Source organism: Choloepus didactylus, chromosome 4 (genome assembly GCF_015220235.1).
Source record: "Choloepus didactylus isolate mChoDid1 chromosome 4, mChoDid1.pri, whole genome shotgun sequence".
Taxonomy (NCBI): Eukaryota; Metazoa; Chordata; class Mammalia; order Pilosa; family Megalonychidae; genus Choloepus; species Choloepus didactylus.
In genome coordinates this window covers 176,334,520-176,355,447 of record NC_051310.1, presented here as the reverse complement: position 1 = coordinate 176,355,447, position 20,928 = coordinate 176,334,520, and the positions used below count along the sequence as shown (strand labels likewise).

Below are 20,928 nucleotides of genomic sequence, written 5' to 3'. Positions count from 1 at the left end.
ATATTTTGAATCTTTTTTTTTTTTTTTTTTTTTTGCATTACCCCAATGTTTGATTACTATCTTGACTAGGTATATGCTATTAGGGTAATTATTTTCTCTTATTAATCTATCAATACTCTTACTTTCTTGTAGGTCTATGTTACAAATGAGAAATAAGATGTTAACTTGTTCCTTCTGGCTGTAATTTTATAAATTTTTAAAATTTATCCTCAAGAGTTCAGAGATTTTTGAAGGATATGCCTATATGTGTGTCTTTCATTATTAATCAGGGTTGGAAATAAAAACAAATATTATGTTATGAAGATTCACATTGCTTAATAATTAAAGACACATACTTTTATCTGACATTACAACAAGACCACGGTAGTCTTGAGAACAGAGATGGTGTCTTGACCTGCTTTGCCTGCCTGGATAATTGCACATTGGCTAAAATTACATTAGGTACTTAATAAATCCTCATGAACACTATTTTTAAAAGCTATTGGCACTTTTCCTGTGGGAGCCATTGGGCTGAGAGGAGTGTGACCTTCTCCTCTTCTCCCGGGCATGGCATGTGCTCCTCCATCGATATCAGTGTACTCTGAAAAGGGGGAGTAACCTGGTAAAAATACTACTTTACCTGCTATGTTCAAGGCTCCCATTAGAATGGATATTGTGAACTTCCTTCACACAAACTTGCACAAAAACAACAGACAGCCCTATGCTGCCAATGAGTTAGCAGGTCATCAAACCAGTGCTGAGTCCTGGGGCACTGACAGAGCTGTGGCTCAAATTCCCAGAGTTTGAGGCAGTGGGACTCACTAATCTGGCCAGGGTGCTTTTTGGAAATATGTGTTATAGAGGTCACATGTTTGCACCAACCAAAACGTGGTGTTGATGGCACTGTAGAGTAAACACAACACAGACGCGATATGCCATCTGCTCTGCCCCGGCTGCCTCAGCCGTACCAGCACTGGTTATGTCTAAAGGTCATCGTATTGAGGAAGTTGCTGAACTTCCTTTGGTGGTTGAAGATAAAGTTGAAGCTACAGGTAGACCGCGGAGGCTGTTTTGCTTCTTAAGAAACTTAAGGCCTGGAATGATATCAAAAGGTCTATGCCTCTCAGCAAATAAGAGCTGGCAAGGGCAAAATGATAAACCTATGTCACATATAGGGTAGGGGACCATGTTTCATCCATAGTGAAGACAATAGTGTCATTAAGGCCTTCAGAAACATCCCTGGAATTATTCTGCTTAATTTAAGCATGCTGAATATTTTGAAATTTGCCCCTGATGGGCATGTGGGGCATTTCTGCATTTAGACTGAAAGTTCTTTCCACAAGTTAGATGACCTGTATGGCACTTGGCATAAAGCCACCTCCCTCAAGAGTAACTACAATCTGCTTAATAAATCCTCATGTACAAAATGATGAATACAGACCTTAGCAGAATCTTGAAAAGCCCAGGGATCAAAGAGCCCTCCAGGCACCATGCAAGATGAATCATCACCAAGTTCTAAAGAAGAGCTCACTGAAAACCTGAGAATCATGTTGAAACTAAACCCATATGCAAAGACTATGCACTGAAATACCATTTTTTGCCAGGGTAGGAATCACAAACTCAGGATGGATAAAGCTGCAGCAGCACTAGAGGCCAAATCAGATGAGAAGGGCATTCCAGGCAAGAGGCCTGTTGGAAGGAAGGCTGTTGGTATTAAGAAGACACAGAGGCAGAAGCCTTTGGAGGGAAAGAAGGCTGCAGCTACCAAGAAACCAGCAGAAAAGAAACCTACCACAGAAGAAGCTTAAATTGCTTATTCCATATAAGCCAAATCATGTTGGACACTTTATTTTGAATAAAGATCAGGAAAAAAGGCAGTGAGGAAAAAAAAAAAAGCTATTAGCAATATATAGCACTAAACACTATATTCCAAATGTGGTCTACCCAGACTGCTATAAACTGTAACCCCCTTTATTGAATGGTAAAATGCTATTCTCAAACCTTAAGACATTTTTAAACAAAGTGTCATGCTCTGAATTTATATTGAATATTTTCATTTTTAGATCAAGTAAGTCCATTAAATGTGGTCTCCTCTGTTTATGTAGTTAGTTGAGAATACTTTTAATATAAAAATAATTCATTTAATAAAATAAAACTAAACATTTTAATATAGTGGTTTATTTTTCTGTCAGTCCTGTAAATGTAATCATATGATTACATACTGTATGATTCCATTTATAGAACATTCTCAAAATGAGAAAATTATAGAAATGGACAATAGATTACTTGTTGCCAGTGTTTAGGGATGAGGGAGTGAGGAAAAGGCGGGAGATGGGTATGGCTATAGAAAGGCAACAGCAGGAGTGCTTGGGGTGATGGGATTAGTTTATCTGGACTATGTAAATGTCAATATCTTCTGTGTGATGTACTATGATTGTGAAAGTTGTTACCACTGGGGAAACAAGATGAAGGGTACTTGGAACCTGTTGTATTATTTCTTGAAATGGCATGCTATCTACAATTATCTCAAAATAAATGATTTGATTTAAAAAATATTGATTCTGCAAAGATAAACATCCAATTTGGTGATAGCAGCTTTACACCATGAGACCTACCAGGTAAAACCTTTGCAATTGCCCCTGATTGGGCCTGAAAGATCACACATAAGTTTTTCTGTCAGGTGCTGGACTGTTCATTCTCTGTTTAGAAATCCTTTTGCCTCTCTTTCTACTTGTCTTATTTTAGATAAATAGATAATATACTAAGTTGCTATACTTATCAAAATAAATCAAAATAAATCAAAATAAATTTTAGCAGCTGATATTAATACCCTTAAAGTTCTAATTTTATTTGCAAATTGAGCCCAAGTACCATGGTAACATAGAAATGTCATTTCTGAGTTAAGGAATTATGTCCTTGTTTTTTGTTGTTGTTAGCTTGCTAAATTTGATAATAAGCAAATTTTAGAATATTTTTCTCATGTGATATTGTTAACAGTCAAATTAGGCTATTAAATTAGGCATTTTTCTTTTTTTTTTTTAGATTGCAGTACCTCTCACCAATTTAAAGTCTGAGATAACAAAGTATGATTTGCTTTTATATTGTTTTTTCTCAGAATCTTTATCTAATTTACCTAATTTATTTCAGTTGCAACACTAATGCAGTAATTAGACAGCTAATGAAAAATCATGCTTGTTAGAAAAAAATAATAAATGTTTTGAAGAATACAAACCAAGTAGTTTAAATATTTCATAGTTTCATGCATGCCTACTTCCATTTTAGAGACCATTTTTGGAAGTGGAAACTATGAAGAGGGACTCATTGGAGCCTCACATTGAGAGGTAGCCAATTCTAATTTTTGTGGCTGACTGGAAAAGCAGTTAACTTAAAGGATAATACTTACTGCAAAGAGAAGTAGACATTAAAAAGGATATTAATTGATGGCTGTAAAACAACTCCATTTTACCTTTGGAGCAAATCCTAAATTTCTTTATCATGCAATAAGAATTTAAAGTAACCATAAATCCCACAAGTAGTCAACCATTCAGTCTCTAGCCTAAGCAACATTGGACAACTGGAAAACATGATGGTCAACTGATTGTTCAATTATTTTAAAAATGTTTTATTGTAGAATATAATATATATACATAATAGTAATAACTTTCCAACTGCAATTTAAAAACTTTGGAAATTTCCTGTATAACTACTTGTTAAATCATACTTTGAAAGATACTATCTTTTTGTATATGTTATATTTCACAATAAGGAGATGGCTGAAACTGTGGAACTGTAACCCTTAGTATCCTTTGAGGTTTGCTTTCAAACTACTTGTTCAATTACTTTTAAAATGATTGCTGCAGTGGATGCCTTCTTCCTAAGAAAGAACTGACACTTGTAGTTTAGTTACCACTGCAATAATCCCTAAAAAGAGCTTGTTATTCCTGAACAAGCTCTTTATCCTGTCTAGTCAGAGAAGAGATCTAGCCTTAGTCACACTGCAGGGAGCTGACAATACTGAATAAATAACAAATGGCAAGGAAGTTCTCAAATACTTAATTCATAAACTCTGTAGTCTTACTCTGCATGTTAGTCATAGTCAGCTTCTAATAATTTTCTATACTTGATGCAATCAGTCAGAGGCTCCATTTCCCAAGGAATATGTTAGAATCTCTCATACATCCAGAAATCTCAGTCCGGAGAGATTTACTCCTTATTTTCATTTTCCAGAGAGGAACACTATTATTTTAAATTATAGGTTGCTTTAGTTAAATGGTCACATGCTTGAGTGTGCAGATTCCAAAGAGCAGAAACTAGCTTATAGCTCCAAACTAGTTTTCTTTCCTAAGGTGTAAATCTTCTTGTAGGATTGTTTAACCTTGATGAAGTTGGTGGGTGTGCACATGTGTGTGTAATATATTTATAAGAAAAAAGTTCAGAATTTTTGCCACCTATTTTTTTCCTACTATTTTTCTACACATAATTCAAAACCATGATTGAGATAGCTAACTTTAATTAAACTAGGTCACTGGTATCTTCCTAAATTAAAAGTTGGTAACATGTTAATGTCTACAGAGCAGAAGAGTACTTAATGACTTTTGTGTTTGAAACCAAAATCCTTTTTTCCCTTGCAAGATATCTTAAAATTTAATATGGGTGGATTAAAGAAAGGAAAAGACTTCTCATTTATTGCTGGATGTATTTAGTCCTAATTTGGAACCCAAATTGTATATAAGAATTGTAAAATTTCAAATACATTTTATCATAATTAAATTTTCTCTGCTTCCATACTTTTAGAGTAATCGGATATTTCTATAATTGAGAAAATTCAGTAGAGATAGCACAGAAAAATATATGTGTCAATTAGGAAGCAGTATAATATTTTAAAATATACTTTTAATTAGAAACTTAGCACGGTTTATATAATCATTTTTTAATTAATAAGCATTGCATATTAGATATAACAGGTGAATAAAGAGGTTCTTGGACTCACAAGAGTCTAGAATTTTTCTTCCAAAACAATGTCAACTTTAAATTTAGAAACTAGGAAAGGAAAAGTGAATATTTATGAATGCCTGTTTTAAATCATTGGAACATTTCAAGCATGAAATTTGCTCTTGGAGTCATTCCTAAATTGTTTTCTTTAACTTATTCGCTAGTATGAAGAACAGCCCTTGTTTATATAAGTGTAAAAAATGACATTGTAGTTTGTTAAACAATTTCCTGTTAAGGCTTAATACTCCTAGACAAAAACTGAGTCTTACATTTAAATTTTTTCTATATTTATTTTAAATATAAAAGTATCCTCAGATGAACACAACATACACACATCTACCCATTACCATAATTTAACACATTATCATATTATAATATTTGCTTCATATCTTGTGAAATAAAATTTTACATAAAATGAAATTAAAGTCTCTTTTGTACCAGTCTTCCATCCACTTTCTACTCCTATCCACCTCAGTTGTAATTATTCTCATGAAATTCATATATATCTTTTATGTCCATATTTTTTACATTTTATATATATCCATCATTTTTATGCTGGCATTTTTATATTTTCAAGTTTGCATAAATGGTGCCATCCTTAATGAAATATTATACACTGCTATGTTTTTACTTAATATTCTTTAGGACATTCTATATTGATATTAATGTTTGGAATCCTTTATTTTAACTACTGATTTCCATACTATTAATAGACCATATGGATATGCTTACTTATTTTGCAATGCTGCAATGGATAACCATGTACATATTTTGTAAATATTCTTAACAAACACTTTAGAAAATATAAATACCAGGGGAATTGTTGGAGTTAGAAAACTGACAATTTTCACTTTACTGGGTATCATCAAATTTGCACTGCTAGAATATTAGAATTCCCTTTTACCCACTATCAGTGAATACTGAGTATTGTCACACATTTGCATTTTGACTTTTTGTTGGGTGTGAAAGAATATAAAAATGTTGTTTTAATTTTCATGACCCATTCAGATAAGTGTAAGACTTCCTTAACTCTGGGCTTCACAAATAAGGAAATAATAAAGGGGAAAAAATAGCCTTTCAGGGCTATCACGATGCATTAGAAACTTCCTGAAATTTATGCTATAGTTAAGAAGCCTATAAAATAGCTGCCAAATACTATAAAATATGGTTTGTTTTATTTTCCATCCCTAATTTAAAATAAATTTCCAAGTAGGCTTTTTTAGGATGACTAGAATATTGCTTATGTTTCAAATTTACTCATATATATATATTTTTTTGCTGTTGCATTTTTTTGTTGATTCTCCATGGGACCCAGTCTATTCCTTCAACAATTTGCTCGTTTTTATTGTCTTGTATGTCCTCAAATGATATTTCTATCATTGATAAGACACACCCTTAATCATCAGAGTCTATTAGGAGTATTATGTATGGAGGTTCATTTCCTCCAATGTGTTCTAAAAAAGGTGGATGGCAATGTCTCTGACAATGCCTTCACTCAGTTCCACAGTTCAGCTTTCTATCAATGCATGTTAAATGCATCTCTTTTAGAAGGGATGTTAATCTGAGAATCCTATGGCAATGGGAGAAACTCTATTCTATTTAACGGTAATTATAAATCCCAGTTTAGGAACAAGATTCCATATGAGTTCCACCATTGGCAGAAAAATGTTTTATGGAGAGAACAAATTCTTTAGTTGTTTTCCAATACTTAGTTTTAAATTAGTTTAGTTTAGTTTTGTTGTTGTTATGCTTAGCACAACCTATATTCCCTTTCTTTCCTCATTGAACTGTCATAAAGTTCATGAGGTAATACATTAGAATTGAGTTAGAAATAAAACCTGGGACCTTGGAATTGAGAATTAATGGACAATTCAAAACAATAATGATTTTTAAACCATGGAAAATTCCTTTTACTAAGCTTCACAAATGGATGAGAAAAGATCCTAAAGTAAACAAGACAAACGTATGTAATTTTAAAAAGTAGTAATAATAGTCATACAACAGAAGCTAATAAATATAGAGCACTGAATGCATGTCAAAAAATCTTATAACTTGTTTAACAGATGATTGACTTGAACCTTCAATGGAGGTATTGATATTCTATTTTACAGATGTAAAATCTGAGACACAGAGCTTAGTAGAAAAGAAGCTGTTACACATTGCTGTGGAGAAATAATAAAACTATTATTACTAAAACTATCATTAATGAATTTCTTATTATGAGCTTGACAGTATCTCATTTAAATTTCATAAAACATTATGATTAGCTTAATTAGTCACAATAAGAAATTGAAATTTAGAGATAATAAGTAACTCATGAAAGTTCATCCACTTATGAAATAGCAGAGCAGGATTGGACCCTATGTCTGACTTCAGAGTATATCTTCTATCCAGACTGTTTATGCTACTGTTTGGACTCAAGTTCTCAAGTACTTATTGTCTTGTGTTTTATTGAAAGATCATACATTTTGTCTTAGATATATTGAATTAGACATACCTTTTAAAATTCAATTTGGATAAATGGGATTAAAAGTCAGAGAAGTAGTATGAGCTAGAAATATTTTGAGTCACCAGTATTCTAGATGCTTATATAGACTTGGGCATGGATGGGATTGTTTTAGAAAAGGGTAGAAGAGAAAGAAGAGAATGTCCATTGCAAAAACATGTTATAAACATGTACTATATGTTGAACATTATACTTAGTGCTGGATTTATAGAGTGAACAGGACAAAACAAATCACTATACCAAATATACTCACAGTTTACTATGGGGAGAGAGAAAATAAAGACACAATGAAATTAATAAATAGAATATATTCAGATGATGAAAACTGCAAAGAAATTCAGATGGTGTATTGTGATAGGGGGTGAGAAGGGTTGCTTTTGATAAAGTGGTCATGAAAAAGGCCTGACAGTTGCAAAATGGAGGAGTAGGATTTTTTTATACTCCCTCCACTAGATAAATAAAAGACCTGGAAAAAGAGACTGGGATTAACTAGGTAGTAACCAGAATGGACATTTAGAACAACTGCAGGAGTGCCAGAGGAAGTGAGAGGCTGTCCACAGTTTAGCTTCTGTAAGTGATTTCTGGAGCAGCCAGCTAGGGCAAGGGCTCTCAGAGGAAACTGCCTCCTCTAAAAGTTGGAGTTGAAAGTTGAGATCATTCTGGGGAATCCCTGAGGGGCCAATGTAGGAGCTGGCTTCAGTTTCAGTCCTCTAAGTAACAACACTTCCAACCACCCATCAGCACAAACCTGGACAGAAAGAGTTAGTGCACCTTCTTTGGATGTTTTAAAAATTTTCCTTCTGTGTGTGCATTTCCTTGTCTGGCAGATCCCTGAGGGCACAGTGTAGACTCTGGCCTTGGTTTGTGCCTTCATCCAAGCAGCCACAGTAACTTCTTGCCTCATATCAGTATCTACTAGGACTTAAAGACCTAGTGCACTTTTTCAATTTTTGGATTTTTTCTTTCTTTTTCTTGTGTTGGGGAGTCTGGTGGATACCTGAGGGCCAAGCACAGAAACTATCCTTGGTTTCTCCCAGAAGAAGTGTCTTTTGGCCTTACACCAGCATCTACAGTGACTTAAGAAGCAAGTGCACTTCTTTTTCTTTTTCTTTGTATTTTTGCTCTTTGATTTATTTTATTATTATGACTGTTTCTCTATGTTATAGTTTTGGCCTGGTTTGGATCTCAGAGGGATGAGCAGGGATGCTGGCCTAGGTATAGTCCTCAAAAGCAGCAGCTTCTGGCTTCCCACTGGCACATGACAAGAGAATTGGAGAGTAGTGCACTTCATTATTTTGCTCTTTGTTTTCTTGTTTTGTTTTTTGTGTGCATGGGTGTTTTATTGTTAGTATTTTTTTTCTCTCTCTCTCTCTCTTCCTTTCTTTTTTTCACCCTTTCCTTTCTTTCATTGTTTTTCTTTTCTTTCTTTCTTCTTCTTTTTTTTGGCTCTTAGGCAGAATGAAGAGAGCGAGAGCTAGATACCAGAGTGACCACAACCTAATACTCAGAATGTCCAATTCTCAACAAGAAAAATTACAAAACATGCAAGGAAACAACAAAGTTTGGCCCAGTCAAAGAAAAAAAAAGAATTTGGTGGAAAATATTCCAGAAGCAGTACATGTCTGGAATTACTAACCAAAGATATTAGAACAACTCTCATAGATAGGATCAATGAACAAAAGGAAAACTTAGACAAAACACTAAAAGAAATCAGAAAAACAAAATGTGAAAAAAATTAGAATTTCAATACAAAGATAGAAATTATGAAGAAAAACCAAATGAAAATTCTGGATCTAAAAAGTAAAGTAACTGAAGTGAAAAATTCAATAGAGGGTTTCAAAAGCAGATTGATGGAGGCAGAAGAAAGGATTAGTAAACTCAACACACTTTCTTGATGAAAAATATCAGAAAAGTAGAAATAGAAAGGAACTCTCTCAATATAAGAGCATTTTTGGAAAACCTACAGCTAACATCATCTCAATAGTGAAAGACTTGAAAACTTTCTCCCTAAGGTCAGGAACAAGACAAGGATGCCTGTTTTCAACACTGCTATTCAATATCGTACTAAAAATTCTTACCAGAGCAATTAGATAAGAAAAAGAAATAAAATGTAAACAAATAGAAAGGAGTAATACTATCTCTTTGCAGATAACATGATTTTATGTGTAGAAAATCAAAGAATCCACAAAAAAACTGAGAAGTAATAAGTGAATTCAGCAAAGTGGCAGAGTACAAGGTTAATACACAAAAAACAAATTGAGTTCCTACGTACTAGCAATGAACAATCCAAAGAGTAAATTAAGAAAACAATTCTGTATACAATAGTGCACAAAATAAAAAAGTATCCAGGAATAAATTTTAACAGAGGAGGTGAAAGAATTGTATATTGAAAACTACAAAATTCTGATCAAACAACTTAAAGAACACCTAAACACATGGCAAAACACCCAAGATTCATGGATTTGAAGAGTTTACATTGTTAACATGTTAACATAATTCAAAGCAATAAACAAATTCAATGCAATCCCTATAAAAATCTGAGCAGCCTTTTTGCAGAAATGGAAAAACTGTTCCTAAAATTTATATGGAAATGCAAAGGGCCCTGAATAGCTGAAACAATCTTGGAAAAAACAATGCTGGAGGACTCAGACTTCCCAATTTCAAATTGTATTACCAAGCAACATTAGTCAGAAAAGTGTGGTACTGGCAAAGAGATAGATTAATAGATCAGTGGAAGAGAATTGAAAGTCCAGAAAGAGACACACACATCTGTGGTCAATTTTTTTTGACAAGAGTGGTAATTATATGCAGTGGGGTAAGAAAAGTCTCTTCAAAAAATAGTACTGGGAAAACTGTATAACCAGATGCCAAAGAATGAAGAAAATGCCTACTACACACCATATACAAAAATCAACTAAAAATGGATCAGGCACCTAAAAATAAGTGCTAGATCTATAAAACTCTTATTAGATAACAGGGGGAAATCTTTATGACCTGGGATTTGGGAATGGATTCTTAGACATGACATCCAAAGCATGAGCAAGAAAAGAAACCATAGATAAATTTGATTTCATCAAAATTATAACCTTTTGTGCATTGAAGGATGTGGTGGTTTGAAGCTACATGTACCCCATAAAAATATGTCCTTAAATTTAATCTATTCATGTGTATGTGGAACTTTTGTAAATAGGACTTTTGATGAGTCTACTTCAGTTAAGGTGTGACCCACCTCAATCAGAATGTACACTAACCCTATTATCATAGTCCTTTACAACAGAATGAAATTCAGATGAAGAGAGAGAAAGCCATGGAAGCAAGAAGCTAAAATTAACAAAACCCAGAAGTAAGGGGACAGACACTGCTATGTGCCTTGTTATTTGGCAGAGGAGCCAACAATCACTGGCAACTGGTCTTTGGGAAGAAAGCATTGCCTTGAGGATGTCTTGATTTGGACATTTTCTTGGCCTTTAGCCTGTAACCTAATAAATTCCCATTATTCAAACTGAACCATTTCATAGTATTTACTTCAAGCAGCCAAGGAAACTAAAACAGGATAGTGGGGTGTTGCTATTGCAAATACTAAAAGTGTGGAAACAGCTTTGGAATTGGGTAATGGGTAGTGGCTGGAAGACTTATGTGATGCTTCAAAGAAAAGGTCTAGATTGCTTTGAAGGGACTTTATAGAAATATTGACATTAAAGGTACTTTTGAATAGGCTTTAGAAGAAAATGACAAATGTGCTATTAGAAACTGGAGGAAAAGTGATCCTTGTTTTAAAGTGGCAGAGAACTTGACAAAATTCATTTCTGATGTCAGATGGAAGGCAAAATTTGAGAGTGCTGACCTTGTATATTTAGCTGAGGAGATTTTCAAACTAAATGTGGAAAACACAGCTTGGTTTCTCCTTGCAGTTTATAGTAAAATGTGAGAGGGAAGGGATAATCTAAGAATTGAACTCTTGGGCACAAAGAAAGCAGAAATTGATGGTTTTTAAAATTCTGAATTCTGGAAAGTTAGTCCCCAGAGAATAGTGCTCTGTGTGAGGTTTTAACTAAACATAGAACAAGTCAGCCATTTCAGTGCAAGTCAGAATTGGAGGTGCAGTTAACCAGGAAGGATCTGTGGAAAGTCCTTCTGCATGATGGACAGGACCCCTGTGCACCAGATGCAAAACTTACAGGTTTTTTGTGAGATTTGTATGAATGGAACCACTGCCAACCTGGATTAAAAGGGACAGAAAAGGAACAGATTGAAAGAAAAATCACTCAAGGGCATAACCATGGAAACTGAGGTCTACAATGAAGACATCTTGGTTGAAGAGAGCAGGCATCCCCATGTGTATGGGAAGTTTGAGTCTGCCCTGGCACTGGGAGATGGTGGGTCTTCTGCTCCATTGTTCAGGAAGACTGCTACCATCCCAGTTTTCTCAGATGCCTGGGGGATTTTGAAGTCTGGCTGCCACCCCAATGATTAACAATGGTGGAGCCTTCACACCAGTGTTTGGGAAGAGAATGGTTGCTGCATGAGCACTTGGAAAGTATGGGGCCCCTGCTTCATCAGGTCCCAAGAACAAAACATTGTTCCACAGATGTCTTTTAAATGTCAAAATTTAATGGAGTATGCCCTGCAGGATCATGGAATTTTTTGAGAGCCGTGACCCCTGCTTTCTTTCTAATTTCTCCCTATGGGAATGGGAATATTTATCCTATGCCTATCTCCCTTATGTATATTGGAAACAGATAAGTTGTTCTCTAGGTTTCACAGGTCCACAGACAGAGGGGAATCATGCCCTAGGAAAGACCACACCTATAATCAATTTTGATGAGACTTTGTACTTACATTGTTAATGAAATAACTTAAGGCTTTTGGGGTGTTATGATGGTATGAATATATTTTGTAAGTGGAAAGAACATGTCTTTTGTGGGTCCAGAGGGTGGAGTGTGATGGTTTGACACTATATGTACCCCAGAAAGACATGTTCTTAAATTTAGTCCATTCCTGTGCATGTAGACCCCTGGTAAGTAGGACTTTTGATGAGTCTACTGTTAAGGAGTGATCCACCTCAGAATGGGTCTTAATCCTCTTACTGGAGTCCTTTATAAGAGAATGAAAATCAGAAATTCAGGCAAAAAAAGGCTTTGTTTGATTCCATTTATAGGAAATGTCCAGAATAGGCAAATCCCTACAGACATATTAGACAAAGAATAGTGGTTTCCAGGGCTAAGGACATAGGAAATGACTGCGTAATGGGTGTGGATTTTCTTTTTGGTGTGAAAAAATGTATTGTAATTAGGTATTAATGATGGCTGCATAACATTGTGAATATATTAAAAAGCACAGAATTGTACATTTTAAAATAGTGAAAATGCATTTGTTAGAGAATGAAGACAAAAGAAGAGAGCAAAATAAGCTGTGTTCAGGCAACTAAGTGTGCCCAAACTATACAGGATCATAGAGGCTATATTAATGAATTGAGACTTAATCTAATGGAAATGGGAAACTAATAGAGGGTATTATGTGGTGAAATGGATGGCTTTGATTTCCACTTTGAAACTATCACTCAGGCTTCTTTGTGGATATTGGACTATAGGAAGGCAGGAATGAAATAATTCAGAACAATTAAGAGATGGTTACAGTTGTCCAGGCAAGAGAGGATGGGAGCTTGGACCAGGGTTTTAAAAGTAGATGTGTCAAGTAGAGTGAAGATGGCAGCATAGAGAGGAGTGGAAGCTAAGTAGTCCCCCTGGAACAACTGAAAAAAAAACCAGAAACAACTAGTGAATGATCCAGAATAACTGTGGGGGTGGCAAATGAGACCATCCACTCATCATACACCAACCTGAATTGGGAGGAATGCCTGAGATCACAGCATAAAATCTGTAAGTAAAACCTGTGGATCCAAGTCGTGAGACCCCCTCCCCCATAGCCCAAGCTGCAAAGCCTCATGGTGCCAGAGAGAAGCTCTCTCCTAGCAAGTGAATATAACTCAGCTGAGCTCCAACTGGAATTTCAAGTAGCGAGTATGAACTGCTCACTATAGGTATGAATCCTCAAAAACTAGACAGAGACTTTTGGTGATGACTAACCTTGGAGAGCTGGAGGGTTGCCTTGGAATAGGTTTGAAGGGGAAAATATGTTTCTTTTTTGGCTCAGTGGAGAAAGCCCCAGCCATTTTCAGTTCCCAGTGCTGTGACTCAGAGAAGCGTGGAGATAGCACAAGCAGAGAGAGAGACAATTGAAATGCTATTGACCTCCCCCTAGGGGATCTATCTTCTCCAAGAGGAAAGGGGTGGGGCCCTTTCCATTCAGAACAAGACCCCGAGCCTGGCGGAACATGGCCATACCTCCTCACACCAATCAAGAATTATAGGCTAAAAAGGAGAAAAAAAATGCATGACTTGCAGCCATCTCCCCAGTGGACAGGGGTGCTCCTGCCCAGGGCCGAACCCACAGCACAGAGCTGTGCCAAGAAACCCAGTGTGACAGGGAGTCTTTCCCGCAGCACTGCTCACACGCCACAATATCGGCCATGGACAGTGGCCTTGAATACACCCACAGCTGATTATCCCGGATCTGGGAGGGTGGAGCTGTGCAGAAGGGGGATGTTAACGTGTCCCATTCAACCATCTTTGAAGCTGGCTGGGAATGCCCCTGCACTGCCTGGCATCCCAGTGCTTCCCTGGAGGCTGGCATGCACTTGTGATGTGGCACAGCTCTCCCTCCCTCAGCAGAGGTCCTGGAAGAGCACAGCAGGGAAGGGGGAACCACTCGGAAATCCCAGGGAACCTACGCCAATACAAAGAACTTTTGGGTCAGTGGCAGAGAACAGCCTTAAATCTCCAGGAACACCTGGAAGGTTTGATTATTAAAGCTTCCCTTCCTCCCTAACTGCTCAGATGCATGCCCCTCATTCAGGGCAGATGGCACCGACAGCACACCCAAATTAAGTGCACCAAGTGGACCCCATGGGGGTCAGATCCCCACACTCCACAAAGACAGGGCTAGGGAGAGCTGACTTGAGGGGAATTGGTGACTCACAGATGCCATCTGCTGGTTGGTTGGAGAGAGTGTACACCACCAAGCTGCAATTCTGACAAATTAAAGATCAAGTAAAGCAAATGCAAGAGGCCAAAAACAACAGAAAATCTTAAAGCTTATGATAAAACCAGATGATATGGAGAACCCAAACCTAAACACCTAAATCAAAAGATCAGAAGACACACAGTACTTGGCACAATTAATCAAAGAACTACAGACAGGCAACAAGAGCATGGCACAGAATATAAAGGACATGAAGAAGAGCATGGCACAGGATATGAAAGACAAAAGAAGACCCTAGAAGACCATAAAGAAGATATTTCAAGAGTAAATAAAAAATAGAAGATCTTATAGAAATTAAAGAAACTATAGGCCAAATTAAAAAGACTCTGGATACTCATAATACAAGATTAGAGGAAGTTGAACAACATCTCAGCCTCCTTGAGGACCACAGAACAGAAAATGAAAGAACAAAAGAAAGAATGGGGAAAAAATTGAAAAAATTGAAATGGATCTCAGGGATATGATAGATAAAACAAAACATTCAAATTTAAGACTCATTGGTGTCCCAGAAAGGGAAAAGAAGGGTAAAGGTCTAGAAAGAGTATTCAGAGAAATTGTTGGCGAAAACTTCCCAAACCTTCTACACAAAATAAATACATAAAGCATAAATGCCTAGCAAACTCCAAATAGAATAAATCCAAATAAATCCACTCCAAGACATATTCTGAACAGACTGTCAAATATGGAAGAGAAGGAGTAAGTTCTGAAAGCAGCAAAAGAAAAGCAATTCACCACATACAAAGGAAACAACATAAGACTAAGTAGTAACTACTCAGCAGCCACCATGGAGGCGAGAGGGCAGTGGCATGATATATTTAAAATTCTGAGAGAGAAAAATTTCCAACCAAGAATACTTTATCTAGCAAAATTCTCCTTCATATTTGAGGGAGAGCTTAAATTTTTCACAGAAAAATGAATGCTGAGAGATTTTGCTAATAAAAGACCTGCTCCACTTCAGATACTAAAGGGAGCCCTACTGACAGAGAAACAAAGAAAGGAGAGAGAGATATAGAGAATTTTAACAGACATATACAGAATATTACATCCCAGGTCACTGGGACACATATTCTTCTCTAGTGATCACAGATCTTTCTCCAGAATGGACTGTATGCTGGGACATAAAAACAATCCTCAATAAAAAAAATGAAGTTGTTCAAAGCACATTCTCTGACCACAATGGATTACAAATAGAAGTCAATAACCATCAGAGATTTGGAGAATTCACAAACACCTGGAGGATAAAAATGAGGGGGAGATGAAAACATCCCCAAATAATCAAAAGCTGAGGGACTTCATCACCAGTAATCAGTACTATAAGAAATGCTGAAGGGAATTATGCAGGCTGAAAGGAAGGGACACTAAACAATTGACTGAAACTACATGAAGAAATAAAGATTTCCAGTAAAGATCACATGGTAAATATAAATACCAATGCTACTGTATTTTTGATTTATAACTCCACCATTTACTTCCTACAGGATCTAAAATATATAAACTGTAATGATAAATCAGTGGTTTTGGACTCAATGTAAAATATGTAATTTTTGACAAGAACTACATAAAGGTGGGGGAATGATGGAGTATAGGAACATAGTTTATGTGTCATGTTGAAATTAAGTTGGTATCAAAGAAAAACAAGATTGTTATCAATTTAAGATGTTAAATTTAAGCCCCATGGTAAACACAAAGAAAGTATCAGAGAATATGACCACAGAGATGAAAAGTAGAGTAGGGGTTCCAAGAAGTGGGGGAAGGGGCAATGGCGAGTTAAGAAATGAGAGTAGGACTTCTGTTTGGGGTGAAGGGGAATTTCTAGAAATGGATGGTGGGAAGGTGATCGTATTGCAACATTCTAAATGTGATTAATCCCACTAATGGAAGGCTAGGGAAGGGGTGGAATGGGAAGATTTAGGCTATATATATGTTTCCACAATTGGAAAAAAGAAAAGACAGTCTAAATAGATGACAATTAAATGCCAAGGATGATCCTGGATGGGCTCTGAGGATGGAGAAGAGGAGGCTCAAAGGGACATAGATGGGACACAAGAAAAAAAAAAAAAAGGAAATACAGAATGTAAGCTTTATATCAATGTTGAATTCCTTGAACTACTTAGCTGCGCTTAATGAGATTGCATAAAAGAATGTTCTTGTCCATGGGAAAGGTATATGTGAATTATATTGTTTGTTCAAAGACATGTGCAGCTTGCTCTCATATCTTCAGAGGAAAGAGCAATAGATGATGGATGATAGAGAAGGAGGGAGGGAGGGAGAGAGGGAGGGAAAGAAAGAAACGGTGGTGTGACAGGATGTTAAAGGTGGTGGATTGGGGTATCGAGGGAGGGGGGTCGGGGTATGATGGAGTTCCATGTATGGGGTTTGTACTGTTTTTGCAATTGTTCCTGTAAGATTGAATTTATTTCAAAATAAAATTTATTAAATTAAAAAAAAGAAGCAGATGTGTCATTTTTGGTATATAATATAACATTTGGGTAAGAAAAATTAATGATTGTTTTTGGGTGTTTTGAGTTTTAGATAACTGTTAGGTCCAGCAGACCAGAATAGAAGAATGATTCTGCATAGCTTTGTTAAAGAAATGCAAGACCCTGCATTATCTGAACTCCTTTAGCAAGTTCACTACATCTTACAACACCCTAATTGTTCTTCTTTCAGTGCTATGCAACAACCTGCCAGTGGGCCATTGCAAAAATTATTCTTCTGGTTGTAGTGCTTTTAAAACATATGTCACTCAAACCACTCGCAACTCACACTTCCATCCCCATGGCAGGTTGGATATATTATTTTCCCCAGAAAAGCCATATTCTTTAATGCAATCTTGTGGGGGCAGACTGATTAGTCTGTTAATTAGGGTGGAACCTCTGATTGAATTATTTCCATGGAGGTGTGGACACCACCCATTAAGGGGTGTGTTAATTAGAACACTAGATTCCTTTAAAGGGAACTCACATAGACAGCAAAGAGGACAAAACACACCAAGAGAAGCTGAGAGAGACATTTTGGAGTCATCTATTGAAAGCTGTTGCTTGGAGATGCTTGGAAATGAAGACAGAGGGACATTTGGAGATGCTAGCCCAGAATTTACCCTTGCCAAGGTAAGAGAGGACCCTCAGATTCTTAGAGAGAAACATCCTGGGAGAAAAAAGCAAGGACACAGAAGAGCTGAGAAAGAGAAGCTAAGACAGAAGCCCAGAGACAGTTTGAAAAAAGCCATTTTGAATCACAACCCAGGAGAAAAGGACCAGCAGATGCCAGCCATGTGCCTTCCCAGCTGACAGACTTGTTGCAGACACCATCAGCTGCTCTTCGGTGTTGATACCTTAGTTTGGGCACTTTTATGGCCTTAAGACTGTAACTTTGTAAACAAGTAAACCCCCTTTATAAAATCCGATCCATTTCTGGTATTTTGCATAACAACAGCACTAGCAAATCAGATCAATCTCCCACTCCAAATAAAGATGGTTTGTCTAGTTAATTTCTACTTATAATTCAGATATTCATATACTTCTCATCATTTTCTTTTTTAACCCCAGTCTACGTGAAATTCCTTCATCCTATTCCCTCTTGAGAGAACAATGCTTTCTTTTAGAACATTTCATTTAATGCTGTGTGTTTGATATAAAAATTTTGGTAAATTTTTCATTCAGATATATCAAAGATAATAATTGATAAAATAAAGGCAAAAGAGAAGTTTTAGATTAAAACACCTCATCTTGTCAAAATCACCAAGAATTTGCTTCTACAAAAATCTAAAGTAGGAAAGCAGAATAAGAAACATGGTCTTTAGGCTTGTTTGCATAAAGGGAGGTGCATATTTGCAATATCTGCATAGAAAGATTTTAAAATGTCTTTCTGGAAGACGGCAGCATAGGGAGGTGTGGAATTTGGTTCATCCATTATGGCAGCTAGTAAATAGTCAAGAACTGTGTGGAAAAACTGTTTTAGGGACTTCCAACACCAGGCACACATCATGCACCAGTCTGGAACAGGTGGAATGGCCAAGATCACACTGCAGAACTGTAAGTAATTATCCCAAGCTTGGAGGCTGGTGCCCATCACCCACTGGCATGGCAGACTGTTTTGGAGTGACTTCCCAGGGGGAAAAGGAGCAGTGTCTACTAGGAGTAAGGGAAGGAGAGCTAAAGTAAGCCCCAATTGTGAATTTAATTAACAAATATTGACTGCTGAATATAAGATCCAGATCCAGATAAACCAAGAGCAAGCATGAAAGGAAACTGGAGTAGCTCTTCCACAGAAAGAAGGCAGGGCTGATGGAAAAAAGAAAAGAAAACAGAGGCTTTTGGAGTAGGATGAGGTTAGCATACCAGAAAAGGGCTGTGCCTCAAGAAAAAGGGGCACATAGAACCAGTTACCAACCCCAGCTCCTGACTGGCAAACCCAGGGGGCTGGGGATTGGGTCTGAAAAGGACTTATTTTTTTTTTACTTTAACATAAGAGAGAGCAGTCGGCTTTTTCAGTTGTCAGTGCTGCCCAGGCAGGGGCAGAGCTAAGGTATGTCTGAGAGACAAAATAACTTAGGTGAAGGAGATAATTCCCTGAAGGGTGTATCTTCTCCAAGTAGGGGGTGAGGCAGGGCCCAGAGAAAGTAATGGCTCTCATTCAGAAAATTCATACCCCATGGGCTGAAAAACAGAAATGGTATAAGCTCATCCTCTACCTCACCCTCTGTCTCAACCACGCCCTTGGCGTATGGTCTCTGGGATTTCCGAGTGGGTCCCTCTTCCAAGCCATGCCCTTCTAGGGCCTCTGCTGAGGGAAGGCTGTGCTATGTCACAAGTGCGCGCCATCCCTCAAGGGAAGTTCTGGTCTGCCAGGCCATGTAGGTGCGTTCCCAGCCTGCTGTCATGATGGCTGAATGGGCCATGTTTATTTCCCTCTTTTCACACAGCTCTGCCTTTCCAGCTCTGGGACAATTAGCTGTGGGTGCAGGAAAGGCTATTGTCCATGCCCAATATTGTGGTGTGTGTGTGTTGCTGGAAACACTTCCTGTCACAGTGGGTTTTTTGGTGCAGCTCTGGGCTGTGGCTCCTGTGCTGGGCAGGACCATTCCCAGCCTGCCAGGAAGATGGCTGCAAGGGGTGTGGTTTTTTCCCCTTTTTGGCTCACCTCTGCCTTCCTTGCCCCAAGACAATTAGTAGCAGGTGCACGAAAGTCTATCTTCCAGCAGATGTTGTCTGGCTGGTGCATCACTGTAACTGGTGTTCTGGGTTACTTTCTGTCTTTTATCTAGTATTTTTCATATTCTGATCAGACTGACAAATACAGAAGGGAAGAAGCAATTTATGAAAGCAGCAAGAGCAAAGCAATTCACCACACACAAAGGAAACAACATAAGACTAAGTAGTGACTACTCAGAGGCCACCATGGAGGTGAGAAGGCAGTGGCATGACATATTTAATATTCTGAGAGAGAAAAGTATTCCAAGTATTCCAAGAATACTTTATCCAGCAAAGCTCTCCTTAAAAGTAGAGGGAGAGCTTAAATTTTTCACAAACAAATGATGAAGATTTTGCTAATAAAAGACCTGCCCTACTTCAGATACTAAAAGGAGTCCTACTGACAGAGAAACAAAGAAAGGAGAGAGAGATACAGAGAAAGGTTCAGCACGAAAGAGATTCAATATTGGTTCATTAAAGGACAATAAGAAAGAGAGGGGAAAAATATATTTGACAAACATAAATATATGGATAGGATGGCTGATTCAAGAAATGCCTTCACAGTAAGAAGACTGAATATAAATGGATTAAACTCCCCAATTAAAAGATATAGATTGGGAGAATGGATCAAAAAATATGAACCATCAGTATGTTGCATGAAAGAGACTCATCATAGACACAGGGACACAAAGAAATTGAAAGTGAAAGGATGGAAAAAATATTTCATGGAAGCTACAGCCAAAAGAAAGCAGGAGTAGCAATATTAATCTCACATAAAATAGACTTTAAAAGCAAGGGTGTTATGAGAGACAAAGAAGGCCTCTAAATACTAATAAAAGGGGAAATTCAATAAGAAGAAATAATGATCATAAATGTTTATGTACCCAATCAAGATGCCACAAAATACATAAGACAAACTGGCAAAACTAAGGGAAGCAATGGATGTTTCCACAATAATTGTGGGAGACTTCAACACATCACTCTCTCCTATAGATAGATCAACCAGACAGAAGACCAATAAGGGAATTGAAAATCTAAACAATCTGATAAATGAATTTGATTTAAAAGACATACATAGAACATTACATCCCAAATTACCAGGATACACATTCTTCTCTAGTGCTCATGGAACTTTCTCCAGAATAGACCATATGCTGG

At 37.0% G+C, this 20,928-nt stretch overlaps 1 pseudogene; it reads left to right on the top strand.

The window, feature by feature from the left end:
* Positions 1-546: 546 nt before the first annotated feature.
* On the top strand, positions 547-1,787 carry LOC119533010 (annotated as a pseudogene).
* Positions 1,788-20,928: the final 19,141 nt, after the last annotated feature.